Genomic DNA, 17,884 nt, shown 5'->3' with positions numbered 1-17,884 from the left:
CACAGTGGGCGAGTATAACCAAAAATTTGGGATGAGATCGTAACGCAGTGGGACGGAGTAAAGATCAAATCCCAGCCAAAGATCAAATCCCAGATCATATTTGGTCGCGACCAAATACCAAATCCTAATATAGTCGGGCGTAAATTTAAAGTACGCTTGTTGCTGGGCGGACACCCAACCATCCGCCCGTTCACTTACTCATCAGGCGGGCACCAAACCATCCGCCCCATTCAAAATGAAATTCATCAGGCGGACACCCAATCATCCGTCCGTTCACATTTCGTCAGGCGGACACCAAACCATCCGCCCCATTCAAAATGAAATTCATCAGGCGAACACCCAACCATCCGCCCGTTCACTTACTCATCAGGCGGACACCAAACCATCCGCCCCATTCAAATTTCGGGCGTAAACCAATTTTACGCCCCATTCAAGCGTACACCAAATTTACGCCCGTTTTCGTGCGGTGATTAATTTTACGCGCGACCAAATTTGGTCTTCTCCCCATAACGTCACAGTACAGATTAAACTCATATTTAGTCTTTTTTTTTGGTCTTTGATCTTTGAGTTTAGTCGTACCATTGCAGTCGCTCTAACTTGACCGTTTATGACCAGACATTAGATAATTTTATGAGATAAAAATACTGGAAATTAGTGATTTTTATAATTTTACCCTTAAAAGGAATAAATAACAACAGAAAATGTCTACGGTCTCTATCTCTCTTATGAACGAATTCTTTTCAAGTCTCCTGCTATTGCCTTCTCCATTCTATTGAACCTCCCCTATATATTTTTTTCTTTCTTTCTTAAACACTCGAATAAATGAATCATGAGTTGAAGATGGAGGAGAACAAGGATCAAAATAGGGGATGTGTCTTTTGATGGTGATTCCTGATCTACACATCAACTAACCCTAATTATGTATCTTTCTTCCTCCGTCCCGTTGGCAGCAGCAACAACTTCTTCTTCATTCAACTTCAAAATCAGCTGCGACAACAATTTCCTTCGAACACAACCCAAACTTCTGTAACTCGAGCAACCCAAACTCACGAACTCAAATATTCATCCCTCTTGTCGGTCCCACCTCCATGACAGTACCTTCAAACTTCAAACCTAGATTTAGGTTCTTCCCCAAATTGAAGAACCCTAATTCATAAATTGAAGAAAACCCATGATAAATCAGAGCTTCTAAGTTGAAATTGTATGACCAATTTGATCAATAAAGTATAAAATATCAATTTTCCATTGTTATTTACTGAGATTTTGAATTCAACAATAACCCACATGTCCTAATATTTTACCGATTTTTAGCAGAGATGTACATAAGGAGAAGAAGAAACATGGTTACGGATGGTGGTTGATTTTGGGCTGAATCGAAGATGGTGGTTGAGTACAGCTGTTGTTGTTGTTACTGAAGACTATGGTTGAATTCAATGTTGAGTTGCAGGTGGGTTATGCAATGAAGATGACATGGAATTGGGTTGAACAGAGAATATATGGAGATGGGTCTTAACTGAAGCGCTGATGTTTATGAAGAACATGATGCAGTGATGGAATTAAAACTTCAGAGATGGAGTCTGTGTTGATTGATATTGCATATGGAGTAGAGTAGGATCAGTTGTTGCCGCTTGAATGAAGAAGATCTATGTATGGTAATGGAATTTTGTTGTAGTCTAACTTATGTATGAGCTGTCGCCATCGGTTGTGGTGTATATAAGGCGTGGGAATAATTGGATGTTGCGCTGAAATTTGCTTTAGAGAGAAACGTGAGAAGATGAGTAGTGTTGTAACCCAGATTAATAGAATTGAGCTCGAGGGGTGGTTGTGATGGTTGTGCATTAGAAAGATCGTGTGTATGAATGTGAACTGTGGTGCTCAGAGGGTATGACAGTAGTTTCATTAGTAATTACATAATATATGATTTTTTAAATAAATAATTACAAAACAGAAGTTAGGACCTAGTCAATCCAAGTCAACGTCCAGTCCAGGTACCAAGCACTAACGTTGGACAAATGTTAGACCAAAGCCTAGTGTTGGTCTAAACCTGGGTACCAAAGTCCAATTATCCCTTTTTTTCAATCAAAATCATTTCACCATCTTTGATCAATCGACGGTTCGAAAAACTTATAATCGTCGAATGAATTCTCTATTAAAGGTGTGGAAGAAGCATATTGATAGAAGTGATGGTAATCAACAAACCAATTGCATCTGAAATGGTTAGATTGATTGACACTGTAGAAAAAAATAGTTTTCAGAACCAGTTACGGTTGGGTTTTCTTCAAAAAAAACCAATCGTAACTGTTTTACAGTTGGGTTCGTCAAAAAAAACCTAGTCATAACTGATTTATAGCTAGGTTTCAATTACAAAAACCTAGCCGTAACTGTTTTACGTTCGACAAAAAAAAACCCAGGCGTAACTGATTTACAGTTGGGTTTTGACCAAAAAAACTCAGCCGTAACTGTTTTACAGTTGGGTTGGACAAAAAAAAAAAAACAGTCGTAACTGATTTACAGTTGGTTTTTGACCAAAAAAACCCAGCCGTAACTGGTTTAAAATTGGGTTTTCCTAATTTTACCTAGTTACGGTAAGGAGTTCATCATCACCTAACTGTAAATTTGTCTTATGGTTGGCTACGAAGGAAAACCGTAAACCGTTCTGAAATGCTAAAATTTTCATTTTTTTTTTACTTACTTTCATCAATTTTGAGAAATAAAAAGAACATTGGTTGGGTGATTTAAAATCTAGGGTTTTAGTTAGAAAAAAATCTCCAAAGTTTCTCATTTTTTTCATCTTTTTCTTCCCACCAAAATCACTTAATATGATTTTTTATCACTAATTATATAAAAAATCTTATCAATCTAATTATTAGTTAGTTAGATTATTAGCACTAACCACATAAGGGTTGTTTAATTATTATAAAATTATTTTAGATAAGAGATTTTTTTTAATATTTATGGGTGACCCGTTTTTGTCCTATTAGGTGAAGCCCCTCTATTGAAATGTGACGACTCAATAATAGGCTTCTTTCGAAAGTACATTTTCTTTACCCCTTATCCTTCTCTCTATCTCTACACTTTTTTTCTAAAAAAAACAATGGGGAACCATAACGTTAGAGATTCAATCCCTGATATCGTTATGGAAACGATCCTAGGATCGCTGAGATCGCTTTTGACGCAGTGACGAAGAAATTTACGCGATGCTTAAAAAGTTTTCTCTGAATCCCGACAACGCAGTTCTGAAAATATTGTCGTTAGGTATATGCTCTTTTTTTTTTCCATTCTATAATGTCTTTTCTTAAGTTTTTTGTTCATGTTTAGGTCACTATTTTTGTTCCTTTGGGTACTAATGTGTTTCTTTGAGTATTGACGTATTTCCTTGAGGTGTGATATGTCTCTCTTACCATAAGAATCTTTAGAAGCTAAAGATTTCACTTTTTTTACCCTATTGCCTAAATGGTTCATGTTTTCACTTTATGTGCCCTAATTTTATATAACATGGTAATTAAAAATGATGATGTAAAATGTGTTTATACTGTGGTTTAGTCTTGTAATTTTATAAGTAGATGAGATTAGACTCTATTTTCTTCCATGTTATTGGTTGTGTGATGTACTTGCCTCTTTACCGGGGTATTTATTTAGTGGTCAGTGTCCGATTTTTTATGTTTATCATAAATTAGTCTTATATAGATTGTTGTGCAAATAAATTTCAAGAACTGGAAAGCATAAAGCGAGGTAAAACTCTCTTCTTAACTCTCTTCATTGAATTTAAAGTATTTTAGTGATAACACCGAGCTTATAGATATATATATTGTCTGTTCAATGTTTTTTGTGTGAATGCTTCTTTTTTAAAAAGCTCATACCTTATTTAAGCACCATGATTTTATGTTATCTAAAAAACTAATACTATATTAGAAATTTGTATCTCCCTTCTTTATGCATAAGAAGACTAGAAAAATATTGGGAGTGCGAAACCACCAGCTGCTGGGGTTGTCGTAACTCTCCCTTCTAAGGGGGTCGATTAGAAGGCCTTCATTTAGGGAAGTGGGTGGCAATAGATTTCTGGCCCTCGTAATGGTAATACTTTATATTTTCTACTCTTTTATGTTATTGCTTCAATTTTTTCCAATAATATTATTTCCCTCATGGAATATGTAAATTTATGAGTTTCAATAGTTATGTTCTGCTAAAGCTAGCGATTTAGAGTTTGTAAATCTATGTGCTAACATATTATGATTAAATTATCAGATAACGCTGCAATAATGCCACAACACCATCCGCAGTTGGGGTTATCACAACCCTCTCCTTATAAAGGTGGGGTCGATGAGTAGAAGATCTTCATCTAGTTATGGAAGTGCGTCGCATTAGATTTCTGGCCCTCAAATAGTAATACTTTATATTTCCTACTTTATGTATTACCGTTGCAATTTTTTTTCCAATAATATTATTTCCCTCATGGAATATTAGGGTTTAACCCGTGTCATAATGGCATAGGTGTTATATAAATTACGTATAATCATGTTACATTATTTATTGAAAATAAATTCTAGTCATATTCTTCTGGACTTTGAAACATAAACCCGGAAAACGGGAGATTTTGTATACATATATGATCATTTTGTAAATACCAATCGATTGTGGTGTAATCTGATTAATCTTATAAGTTTCTCTCTATCAACCAAAATGTTATTTCCACTAAATTCTAAACAAATAGAAACAAAAAATTGATACTTGAGAAAATCTCACCCTTCTATACCAAAAAGTTGTGAATAGATTGAAACCCCGGTGACCTGTGATAGCCAAACTTTCATAATCTGGCTAATAACAAAATACAGGCACCCCTAAGTTTCAACCATGAAAACATTGTAATCAATTAAGCTATCTTTGAAAATGTATAATGCAGCTAAATATACAACAAATGAAATTCAAGAAAATGATAGAAACCGCAAAAATTCATACATGAAACAATGTAAAAAAAAAGGTTTTCTCAAATATTGTTACCTATGAGTAGTTTGATTCGTCACAGATATTCGTTTCGGTGTAAGAAGATTGAGCAGAAGTATATTCTTGGATTTGTTTTTTTTCTCTCCACAATCTGTCTCCCTTCCCAAATTTATTTCTGATTTTCGTTTGCTCCAAAGTGAGAAATTAGAGTTTTCAAATCCACTCATCCTACCGGGTGTGGGCGAGAGAATCAATTGTTCAGTTCTATGGGAAGGTAGGTTTTTTATTTTCAGTTGATAAATTATTCCGTTCTGGTTTTGACTTTTGAGATAAGAAGAATAGGATATGTAATGAATTTTTTTTTAATTAGAGCATGTATTCATGGGATCGGCTGCAGTCGTGAATTTATCAATTTGAAGGAAAAATCAGGATGGGTCTTTCTCTTTCATAACTTAGTGAAGCTTTGTTTTATAATACAGTACAAAGAAATAGACAAAAATGTATACCTAGTTGGGGTATAACCCTTACCGTACTGACACATCTTCATAATAAGCAATTTTTTGTGCATTGATTTTGACTTGTGTCGTTTGTTTGTAGTAATTACATAACGTGACATTTTTTTTTGATCTTTCATGTACTTTAATCGAGTTTATTTCATCATTAAGACGATCAACCACAACTTCTAATTTATAATATTACCCATTTTGTAGCGACACAAAACCAACATAGTCTATTGATACTCAACAATCGCCGCAGCTGCCCACCTCCGTTTCCCACCTCCCGTTGGCCGTTGGTCATACTGCTAATTTTGAATCACAAATATCATGAGTAAAGTTTTGGTTGAACAAACTGAGGTCGTTAATTAATTTATTCCATTATATTTTTTATTGTTATATACTTTGTTGTATTGCAATCAATTTTATTTTAACGTTTAGGACCATGATTTATACAATCGAGGTACTAAAGGTAACGGTGGTATTGTTTAGGTGATCCAACGATTGTGATCATTTTTTTCTCTAAATGGTATGGTATAATACAATGTTACCTGTGTTTTAAATATATAGAACTAATAATGTCCACGATTATTCACCAATATCCACCACCATAAAACCACCCATCTCCATTATTTCTTCCACCACCACTAATATTACCGCCTCCACCACTCATTAACACCCTCCATACCTCCTACCAACCACTACTTCTTCGACTAGCACCACTAATTTGTATTGATATAATTTTTATTAAAATTATTTATTAATAAAAAAAAATATGTTCATTAGATTAATTAATAAGACATTTAAATGAAGATTTAATAGATTATTCATTATGAGAAATTAGTGAGGTCAAACCACGACCATCGATTTAGCTTTCTCAAAAATGAATCCATAGCGTTCTTTATGTTGCCTATGTTGCTAGACTTTGTTTTGTAAGCTTAATGTAAATTTATCAGTTTTGATAACTATGTTCTGGTAAAGCTAGCGATTGAGAGTTTGTGAATCTATGTGCTAACAGATTATGGTTAAATTATTAGATAAGGCTGCAATAATGCTACAACACCATCCGTAGTTGGGGTTGTCACAACCATTTCCATCTAAAGGTGGGTCGATTAAAAGGTTTTCATCTAGTTATGGAAGCGGGTACGACAACATATTTATGGCCCTCAGAATGGTAATACTTTATATTTCCTACTTTTTGTGCTAATGTTTTATTTTTTTCCAATGATATTATTTCCCTCATAGAATATGTAAATTTATCAGGTAAGACTACAATTATGCCACAACGTAAGAAGCAAGAGGCATATTTCAATGACGGTCGACATGTTATATCGCATAACATCTTGTAGTCTCTACATTGAAAAAAAGCATGTTGAGTTTTGGACTCTTTGAGGCTGATTTTTCTTCGCCAGCCAGCAGTTCTAGTAGCCAAGTTATGGAAAGTAGCTCAACACCTTTGTCTGAATCTCCTTAGTTAGCATAGAAGTTTTTTATTATAAAACTAATTGCGCTAGCAGTCAAATTTGTCCTAGTCTGAACCATCGTACCTCATTTAGTTGGAACTTTGAACTTGCAGAGAATAAGGATACGCAAGATTCTAGAATTGTCGATGTATTACGAGACGATATAGAGAAATAAGTATTAATATTGGATCGATTTTGTGCTTTTTAATCATTAACTTTTTTGTTAATTTGGTGATGTAGATATCGTCAAAGTTGAGTGATGACACGATCTCGACTTTTTTGCCCAAGTAGTACAATATTTTCTTTTTTCATATGGAAATTATTTGAGTGACACTTGTTGCTTATATGTATAGAATGATCGACAAACATGTAGTCTGCTTCCTTATGTAGTATATTCTGTAGCAACAAACATTTCAGGTTTTTACTTGTTGCCTTTCTACCACGTTACACGAACGTCGGTGAAACCGGTTATACACATTTTCCTCCATCTCACCAACTACACAACCACTATCATTGGATACATGTGCACTACGGCCACCACTTGTGTATTACCATCTATTGGTGGCACAAGATTTGGCACATCAATTTCATTATCGTGCATATCTATCTCGTCTTCAACGTCGTAAAAGAAGAAAAATCACCATGTTGAGTCTGCTTTGCAAAAGTATCACTACATATTCGCTAACTTCGGATATTCGGGATAACCAGAAACAAGGAACGTCTTTGTTCGTGGAAAATTTTGTCAGGTAATAAAATGTTAGTATGTCACCGACAAAAAATTCTTGTTGAATAGCTAGAAAACATGTAAAGTAAAGTAAATGAACACCACCTTTACTTGCTCATCCTACCATTCATTTGAGGCGTCTACAGTGCATAAAATAGGATCCCATCTTAATCATGTATTATTTTCCATAAGTTTCTTATGATCTTTGTATTTTTCCTTCAACTTGGTGGATTTGTTGAATTGTGTCACTTCTGTAAGTTTTTCTATATTGTTGAATGGTGCTTCAAAGGGATTCTTTGTGGGAGAAAGGGGTATGCGTCAAGGGTGTCTGTTGTCTCTTTTCATTATCTGGTCTCAGGGCTTGGCTTGTCTTTGTTAATTAGAAAATATGAAGAAGAAGGGTTAGATCAGGGGTTAAAAAATTAAAAGATGGGCACCTATGATTTCTCATTTAATGTTTGTTGATGATTTATTCTTCTTTGGAAAAATGACTGAGTTAATATTAGTAAATTAAAAAAGTTGATCAAACAATACTCAGATTGTTCAGGTCAACAAATAAATTTTAGCAAGTCTGCAATGGTAGTTAGTGGAGGCGTTGAGGAATTTAGAGAAGCAACAATTCTTTCTGATTTGGGTGTTAGAGAGATGAGGAAGAATGAAAAGTATCTGGGTATCTTCCCTTTTTCAGCAGATTCAAGAATTCAAAGTTTTGATTTCCTTGTTGACAAATTTTGATCAAGACTTTCTAGATTGATGCATTACTTTCTCTCTCAAGTAGGCACTACAATGTTATCAAAGTAGTTCTTTCTTCTATCCATATTTTCTTCTTCAATACCTGTTTGATTCCGAAGACTATATTGAACATGATCAAGATAATACAATGCTCGTTTTGGTGGGGACATGAGATGGAGGTAAAGAAATTACATTTTATAGGTTGGGAAAAAATCTTCGAATCTAAAGAAGATGGTGGTCTGGGTATAAGGGATATGGATCTGGTTAACAACTCATTGATGTGCAAACTAGTATGAAAATTTCTCATTGACAAAAATGCTATGTGGGATCAATTTTTATCTACTAAGTATCTGAAGGGTGATTCTTTTTGGAATGTAAAGGAAGTTAATCAATGTTCTTCAACCTGGAGAGGAATATTGCAAGTTAGAGAGTATATGGAGAATAATATTTGTTGGATGATTATTAGGGGTAATGAGTGAATATCTGGGATGATCAGTGGGTGCCAAATATTTTGGGACATAGATTAAGGAATCTGGATTTATATTCAACTTAATATAAGGTGGTTTCAGATCTTATTAACCAAAATACAAGAACCTGGAAACTAGAGGTATTACATAAATTATTCTCGCATGATATTGGGGATAAGATAACAGACTTATACTTGTTTAATGAGAGTTCTTTGGATGATTCTTTGATGTGGCTCAAAACTCCTTCCGGCAATAATTCTCTACAAAGTCTTGTCACAAACTTCTGGATGATAATAATGCATCTTCTTCATAAATAAGCAGTTTCACGTGAAATAAATTATGGAAGATTAAAAATATTTCTCCAAAGATCTTATTGTTTCTCTGGAAGTGGTGCATAATGGTGTGACAGTGAAAGAAAACATAGCGAGATTGAATTCTTCTATTGATACTCTATGTTCTTTTTGTAAGGAGTGCACAAAATCAATATTTCATCTTCTCTTTGGTTGTCGGGTCTCGAAAAATAATTTTATGACTTTCCTTTTACTTTCCCGAAAACATCAAGAGTAGTAGATGTCAAACAGATTATCACTATATGGTTGCAGGTTGATGATGGTGGTAAGTTTATTATAGGTTCTTGTTTACTATGGAACCTATGGAAGATACGAAATGATATTGTTTTCAATAAAGATCTTTTCTCAAAAGAAATGTGTATGAAGTTGGTTTCGGATGATTATAGAAAACATTGTAGTCAGCAGTCTTCCTCACAACAAGATTTTTTTGGGGAATTTCATCATATGGAAGCGGAAATCTAGGAACTACCACCTGCTCATTATGCCAAGAGAAACGTTGATGATGCATTCCGATTGAACATGGGTGTTATTGCTGCAGTGGCTCAAGATAGTGAAGGAAGATTTCTGGGATGTACTACATATTTCTTCTCTGATACATCTGCTTTGAAGGATGAAGTAAGGGCGTATAATTTCGGAATTAATCTGGCGAGACAACTTTATTTGGAGAAAATTATTATGGAGGGTGATGCTGAAAATGTATCTACTGCGATCAATGAGCCGATTAATCAAGTACCAGCTAACGTTAAGATGAAGATCATGAGAGCCAAAAAAAAGTTGTTTTGAATTCCAAAAAAAATAGTTTAAATCTGTACCAAGAAGTGATAATGGGATAACACATATTTTATAAGTCATGTTAACTTATATACTCGTACATAGGTTAATGATCAACATAATAATATTATCTTCTTACCTTGAAAGTTGTAATTCTACATGATATTTTAAATTTCGTTGGAAATCTAATTGTTTATTTCTTGATAGCCCATTTTCTTTTCTACCCTTGAAAAGTTAACCAAGCCTCTTTCTTTATACGACATGATATTATTTGCTAACTAAAATCCTAACTTATCTCTCCTTGCTAATCAACAAGGTCTTCAATCGAACAAAAAATAATCAACACGGTTTATAAGAAATTCATTATTCTTATGCATATACTAGTATCTAATCGATGAAGTCATAATATCTATTAGAGCATAGCTCGGTTGAACCCACCAAGCGTTGGCATGTCAAGTTTGGTTGCCATATTTTAGTGAGACAAAACTCATTTAAGAGTCGCTTGATTATGTACTAGAGTCAAATTCGTCTAGGTTAGCTTGAAAGTATTAGGATATGAGACATTACAAGTATTGCGAAGACTTGAAGAAGTGGAGAAGTAAGGAGCTACAACGACAACGTCATCCTTCCAATTGAGGTTAGTGATATTTGACTTGAATTGTTTCATTCCCTAAACGTATCTTTCAAGTCGTGCATATTGAAAACTGCGAATCATGAATGATTGTACTGTATTTAGACATAGTATTAAGGAATACAATACGAGGTTTATTGCTTAACTATTAAACTTTGTAGATAAGACATCGACATAATCGTTTGAATGCTACTGTGATTATGTATGAGTATAAGGTGAAGATTTCATCCTAAGAAACAATGTTTTACATTTGTTTTAAGGAAGTAAATTCATGAACTTGTTTTGTGAATCGAAAGAGAAATCGCCAGGCATTATTGGTATTGTTATTCATTGCATATCTTGTGAACTACCAATATGTGTGATTAGTATAACCGCTCATGACTTGTTTATGTTCTTGGTAAAACTATTCACAAAGGCCTGACTTTTGTATTGGTATGACTTTTATGAGTGAAACCAATCTTAAGTAATCATCGGAGATGTTACGATCGATTTTGTGTTATTGGTATGACCGACTCTAGATAAAGGGGAACCAATCCTAGTAAGAGGTACAACCTATCACAAATGGGAATCGATCCTTGTATGAGGTGCATCAATTTTTTAGCAGAAAGGGAAACCGATCCTATGGACATGTGCAACACGTTTTTAGGCAAAGGGAAACCGATCATATGGAAATGTGCAGCAAGTACATGTTAGATACCATATATATGTGGCGAACCGATCCTAGTACCCAGTCAACCGAATTTGGGAAAGCTAGTGTAACTATGCACAGTACTCATATGGAGGTAGAACCGAAACTTGTTTTGGTAGAACCGTTAAACCCATGATTGGTGATTGAGTGTTCTTGATCAATCGTGTAGTTCTTGAAAGTCAGATGAAGCAATTCTAAACTTGTTTGGAAGTGTCGAAAATCGGCTTCAAGATTGTAAGTATGAAAGAGGACTTACAAAGCAAGGATGTCGACATACTTTGAACATGTGCAGTAACCTTATCTTTAATTGTTCAAAGATATTCCTTAATAGCTAAAGGAAGAAAATCCCAGACCGAATAAAATAAATTGAGAATCTTTTATTTAAGGTTTTTAATTTCATTTTAGGAAAATGAAAATTAGTAATGTGCATTTACTAGTTAGATATTTTTCAAGAGATTTTTTCGGTCATTATTCTGGACATAGCATTTCCAGGAATTATGGAAACCGAATCTGGAATATATTGCATATCTTGAAAATATTTTTGTTTTTGGAAATTCCTTGGTGTACAAACTTCCTTAGTTTATAAATATGAAAGTTTACATTTCTAGTAAACTAATCCTCGTACAACAAGAACTATCTCAGTTGTGCTGGTACTGGTGAAGCCGCCTATTCGAAGAGGGGAGTAACCTAATTAGGTGAAATCTCTTACAGCCGCTCAGTTTAAAGTCTTCTTTGCGATTGAGAAGCTCTATTAGTACCGTTGGTGGGAAACTAGATAATTGCGGTGTATCTTTTGTTTTCGATTGATTTGATTGACTAACGGTGGTTGAACTTTGATTGCACCTAGTTTGTTTATGCTTGAGAATCTTCCCTTCTGATATAAGATTCACTCAAACTAGATCGAAGTTTCGACGGGGATCTTTAGACTGTTTGTAGATCTAAAGACAACTTGTATAGTCCATTGTTAACAGACTCCGTTCTGTGCATGATTGATCACAAGAGATTCAAGTTGATTGTGTGTAGGTGTTTATTGAAGACAAAGAAGACTTTGAAGATTTCTGATTTGGGATTCATAATCTTTGGTGTGCACAATACTTGTTTCGGTAAAAGAGGATCCAACTACAATCGGTTTATCCTTATGGTAGATTATAATGATTAGTTGTGTAGGTCGGCATCAATACAATTCTTTGTGACTAAAAGTAATGATTGCAAAATCTTAACAATTACTTCGGTAGTTGATAATAAGATAGATCTAAGAACCTGACGAATGAGTTTATTGAGATAAACATAAGAGCCTTTGTCGAACTCATATCACTTGGTTGAAAAGAGTTGATACCAAACAGATTTGTTGTTCCTTTACTGTTTGGAATACGAACCAAAGGAATTGTTCCAAGTACGTGACTTATTACAGGTCGGAGGCGTGGGAATACAGACGGAACTAGGTGAACTATAGGTTTAGTTGCTTGGTCTCAACTATACGAAGTTGGTTTGATTTTGTATAGCGGCTTAATCCTGAGAGTATTCAGTTCTGGACAAGGTCCGGGGGTTTTTCTGCATTTGAGGTTTCCTCGTTAACAAAATATTGTTGTGTCATTTACTTTTATCTTCCGCAATTATAATTGTTGTTATTATAATTTAAAGTAAATTACACAAACGTTAATTCCTATTTACTTGATAAGCAATCCTGTTGTGTTTGGTTAAGTCCGAACCTTTTATCAAGTAAACATACTTCGTTATTGTATTGTCTCGATCACGTATCCATAGACGATCACACGAAGTGTAAACCTATTTGTTGTATTGTCTCGACTTAGTCCATGGACAATCACTTTCAGAGAAAGGACTTATAGGTGGAAAAGTTTTAGATTGAGGTATATTTGGGTTCCCTCGTCTTTTCAATTGGTATCAGAGCAGGAAAACACGAAAAGATCTATCATTCTGTGTTTGGTGCGATCTAACCTATAAGAATGAACTCGTGTTCGCACGAATCGACTTCAGTTAACGTACCGCCAAAATTTGACGGAACAAACTATCTATGGAGGAAATCTACTATGAGATCTTTTCTTCAATCACGAGACTTTAATACATGGATATTAGTCGTCGACGGTTATATTCGTCCAAAGATAGAAAATTCCGAAACTGAGTTTAAACGCTTAGTAGATTTTTCAAACGAAGAAATGGCTATTGCAAAGCAAAATTCAGATGATTTAAATGCTATAATACATGTTGTAAGTCGTGATATACAAAATCATGTATCAACATGTCAAACTTCGAAAGAAGCTTAGGATAATCTTCAGATCATATTAGAAGGAAACACTTTAGAGAAAGAAGCTAGACTTCAAACTCTTACGGCCGATTGGGAAAACCTTCGAATGGATGACAACGACACTTTTGAAGAGTTTCATCTTAAACTGTCTGAGATAATTAATGCATATTTCTCTCTTGGAAAGACTATCTCTGAAAAGGATATAGTGTGCAAAATTCTCAGATCGTTTCCACCAAGATACGATTCTAAGAAACATGAAATCGTATAAGCAAATGATATATCAACTCTTTCACGAAGCACACTCGTTGGAAAGTTAAATATCTTTGATCATTCATCACAGTCTATTCAAAGTAAAGGAATCGTTTTTGAAGCTGCAAAAATTCCGAAAGCTCCAGTAGAAAGGAATAGACAGATGGATGATTCAGATGAACAGATTGCAGAAAATTCTGATGATGAAATTGAACAATCATTATCTTTTATTACTAGACAGTTTCGAGATTGCTTAAAAAGGCAAAATAAGAGATTCATCAAGGACACTCATCGATCTTCTCTCCCACATGATCGAGTTCCTGTCAAAAAGGATCATGAAGAAGATGATGAATATCAGCCGCAGTGATATTACTAAAGAATGTCCCAATCTTAAGAAATACACTGGAAGCAAGGCTCTGGCTGTAACTCTATATGAGGTAACAAGAGGAGAAATAAGACAATATGCAAAAACTGTCTCAAAAACAGAATTGCTAAAAGTTGCTTAGACAACTCAAGCCAATCTCAATATACTTCACTAGTTCGAGGTAACAAGAGGAGAATTTCTCATACGATTCTAGATCAAGGACACTTTGTTTGTTCAAATTTCCATACTGAAAGAAAATCTCATACTAATACCACCTGATCGGTATTAGAATTTTTTCCTCACCATGTGTGACGAATTTTGAGTGAGGAAGAAGAAAAATCAAGGCACTTATGTGTAGATTATGGGAATAAAATCTAGTATTTGAAAATATTTGATATATTCGTATTTTTAGGAATATTATATTTTCGGAAGTATGAAAATTATAAAAAGATCTTTCTCATTCTTTGGTCATTCCTTGTCCGAACCATGAGTCTGGATCCAACAACTTCTCTTGGTAAGATACTAGATCAGAAAGATCAACTTAAGATTAAGTCTGGATCTTCTCTTGATATTAAGGGTAAAATCAAAAAAGGAGATTGGCTTAGAAAGAAGGAAAGAGAGAATACGCTGAGGAAAAATCAGTGTATTGAAGCATTGACACACTTTTGTGTTCTATCAAAGACAGAATTACATGCTCTTACAGAATCCTTCACGAAAATTTCTCACCTGTAAGAAATTATGTTCAAGAAACAAAGTTTTCTACTTGAAGAAATTCACAAGCTGAAGACTGAAAGTAGTAATCCGCCTTCATTTAGCTCTGATATGAAGGACTGGGTTGCAAAAGATAATAAACATCAATTTTTGATTTCTTTCAATGATTGTATTAAGTCTACTATGAATAAAATTATTTTATTTATAATTTTTCTTGTGATAGTTTTTGATTTACATAGAATGTTCTTGAATGCTTTATGATTATTGCTATGTATGTTTATGGGATGTTTTTCGGTTTTCTAACCTTGATATTCGATCTCATAATGTTTTGAACCCTTATGGTTTGGGTGACTTTTTGATTTAGCACGATTAAGTTCTAGCCCATGTTGGTATGATTTATCAAAGGATCATGAGGGGTTCTGATAGAAACAATATGTGAAAAAGTCACAATATGTTGAATCAGTTTTGGTTTAGCATAAAAGCATATGTGTTTCGGGGTTTTCAACTTTTGCTTGCAATAGATAAAAACCGGTTTTCAACCTTTCTCTGGTAAAGGTTGGTTGTTGTTATTCTTTTTTTTTTGCATAAGGATGACAACATAATGATATTTCTATATCAATTCTCCCTAAAAGAAGATACAAATATATTGGAGAAGTGGATGCGAAATTTAAGGTAACAATCTTGTTAGTTAATTGTTATCCTGTTTAAGAAAAGCCTGATTTTATTTCATATATTTATTGCTTTTGCTTAACAAAAGTTCGGTACAATTGATGTTTTATTCCATTATTTGTGTATGGATATGGGTGTGATTCAATTGGTTCCGGTTAAGAAAACTATTGTTATCTTGCTTTATTGTGTGGTATCAATTGTTTAGGCTTACGAAATTTCTGTGCAATTGTGGTGCTTTAATGTCTATGTTGTTTCAATTGCTTCCGGTTGAGGTGAATAATTATGCAAGTTGATTTATTTGGTTTGTATGAATTATTTATGGCTTAACGAAAGCAAAGGTTTACGGGATGAATTGTTTAGTCCATTTCGATTCCGGAAAAGAGAAACTAAGTTAATTCTGATCTTAGTTAGACTTATCAAAGTGGAGGTTTAGGTTATTCAAGTCTAATTGAATGCCTTAACAAGAAATGCTAGTTAACTAATCTAGTACTTGTCTTGTTTAAAACTTAAAGGTCTAAGTTATATGGATAATTAGAACCTGATGAGAAAAATAGAGTTATCTTTATTTTGGTCTTATCGAACAAGCGATTGTATTTGTACAATCAGTTTAACAAAGGAACTAAGGTGTTTAGTTGATTTTTTGTTTGCTGAACTATTAGGGAAAATTGCTTCGGGAATTGATTCCTTGGTAACATATCAAAACAAATTACTTTGTAGTTTCAGTTTTGATATTGGTTATAAAAATGGTGTATGGAACCCTCGTGCTTAACTCTATAGGTTGCAAGTCTTTTGAGATTTGTAAGATCCTTTCGGTTTGTCCTTTATTTTTTTTCGTTTCTTTGTCATTTTTTGACAAAAAGGGGGAGAAATATATGGAGTAAACAAGTGATATTGGTATTGATTTATATTGATTGGTATCACTAAGGGAAAGGACATTGGTGCTTAAACGTTATGAAAGCATATACTAAGGGGGAGTAACATATCATATACTTGGGTTATATGGACTACTGGTGTGGATAGAAAAGATACACAAAAGACTTGCAAGTATACAAGGCCAAGTTTTAGTATAGAAAATAAGCAAGGGATCAGTCCACAGGGAGTAGGAGCACAAAAGAAATTATCATAAGCTATCAATGGGTGCAAAGCACTATGACAGTGAGCAAGGCAAAGCAATAAGGCAGATGCAAAGATGGGAAAACAGTTAACAAAGCAAAGCAAATGACATGACATTTAAGAACCCAAAACAGCAAAGCAATATGGCAAAACAGTTAAGAACCAAGGCTGTAAGCCAAGGGAAGGGAGGAGTTTGTGCACTGATTTCAATGCACAACAACTACAATTTGCAAGAAAAACTGAACAAGATGGCTAAGAAATTTAACTGAGCAGGGAATCAAAACAGGCTTGAAATTATAAGTGACTGTAAAAAGATTTGTGGCTAAGCCAAGGCTTAGAATCCACCTTGTGACCTAATCAAGCAATGCAATTCTAGGTTGAGTTGAAGACCTTGAGCATATATTAGAATGGGAGGAAAATCAGCTTGCTCACTGATATGCCCCTAGTATTGACTGTCTTTTGACAGCACAGTCAATCACAGGCATACCAGAGCACTAATTACTTCCCATTGCTCAAGCAAAACAGGCATCAAGATAACTATCCTAGCAATACATCATTCAACAGTGCACTAGGCTTCATCTGAGCCTTAGCTAGTGCAGTTTAGCTCATGCTAAGCATGTAAACAACATTAACATTCATCACATATGATAATCTAAACACAATATACAGCATTGAAGATAAATCAAAACAATCAACTGTTAACTGCATAAAGAACTGGAATTTGGAATTGCAAAATAAAATTGTTTCAATTCTCTCCTGGCTAGTCCAGAGAGATATACCGTGATCCCTAGATACAACATAATTATACAAATATATACTCCAAAAATCCAAATTAGGTTCCAGCAACTTTCCCCCAAAAACAGAAATTAGGTAAAATTGATTTACCTAATTTAGATGAGATATTCACTCCAACTCGTCGACCCATGCTTCCGTATCTTCTTCTCTATCTTCCCATACCTTTGATTTCTTCTCTAACTAACCTATATCATCAACCCCTAAAACTAGGGTTTCAGAGAGAAAGAAAGATCGAGAGGTTGATGTAATAGGTAGGTAGAGTGATGGGTTTGGTTGTTATACGTGGTGGGTATGGTGGTGATTGAGGTGGAGTTGGTGGTGGAGCAAGTGGTAGTGATGGCGACAGTGCAGTGGAGTTGGTGGAGGCGCTGTGAAGAAGAAGAAGGAGGAGATGAAGAAAACCCGATAGAATGAATTAGGTGTTGTTTGTTTTGGGAAAATATGTTAGGGTTCTAGGGT

At 34.5% G+C, this 17,884-nt stretch overlaps 1 long non-coding RNA gene across 1 annotated transcript; it reads left to right on the top strand.

Annotated features, from left to right (window-relative positions):
* Positions 1–630: 630 nt before the first annotated feature.
* LOC113336705 lies at positions 631–1,909 on the top strand. Its single transcript, XR_003353999.1, has 2 exons — positions 631–1,224; positions 1,315–1,909. It is a non-coding gene; the product is annotated as an uncharacterized LOC113336705 (long non-coding RNA).
* The last annotated feature ends 15,975 nt before the right edge of the window (positions 1,910–17,884 follow it).

Source organism: Papaver somniferum, unplaced genomic scaffold (genome assembly GCF_003573695.1).
Source record: "Papaver somniferum cultivar HN1 unplaced genomic scaffold, ASM357369v1 unplaced-scaffold_154, whole genome shotgun sequence".
Classification (NCBI taxonomy): Eukaryota; Viridiplantae; Streptophyta; class Magnoliopsida; order Ranunculales; family Papaveraceae; genus Papaver; species Papaver somniferum.
The sequence above is the reverse complement of the archived record's forward strand: the minus strand, read 5'-3'. Positions and strand labels throughout refer to the sequence as shown.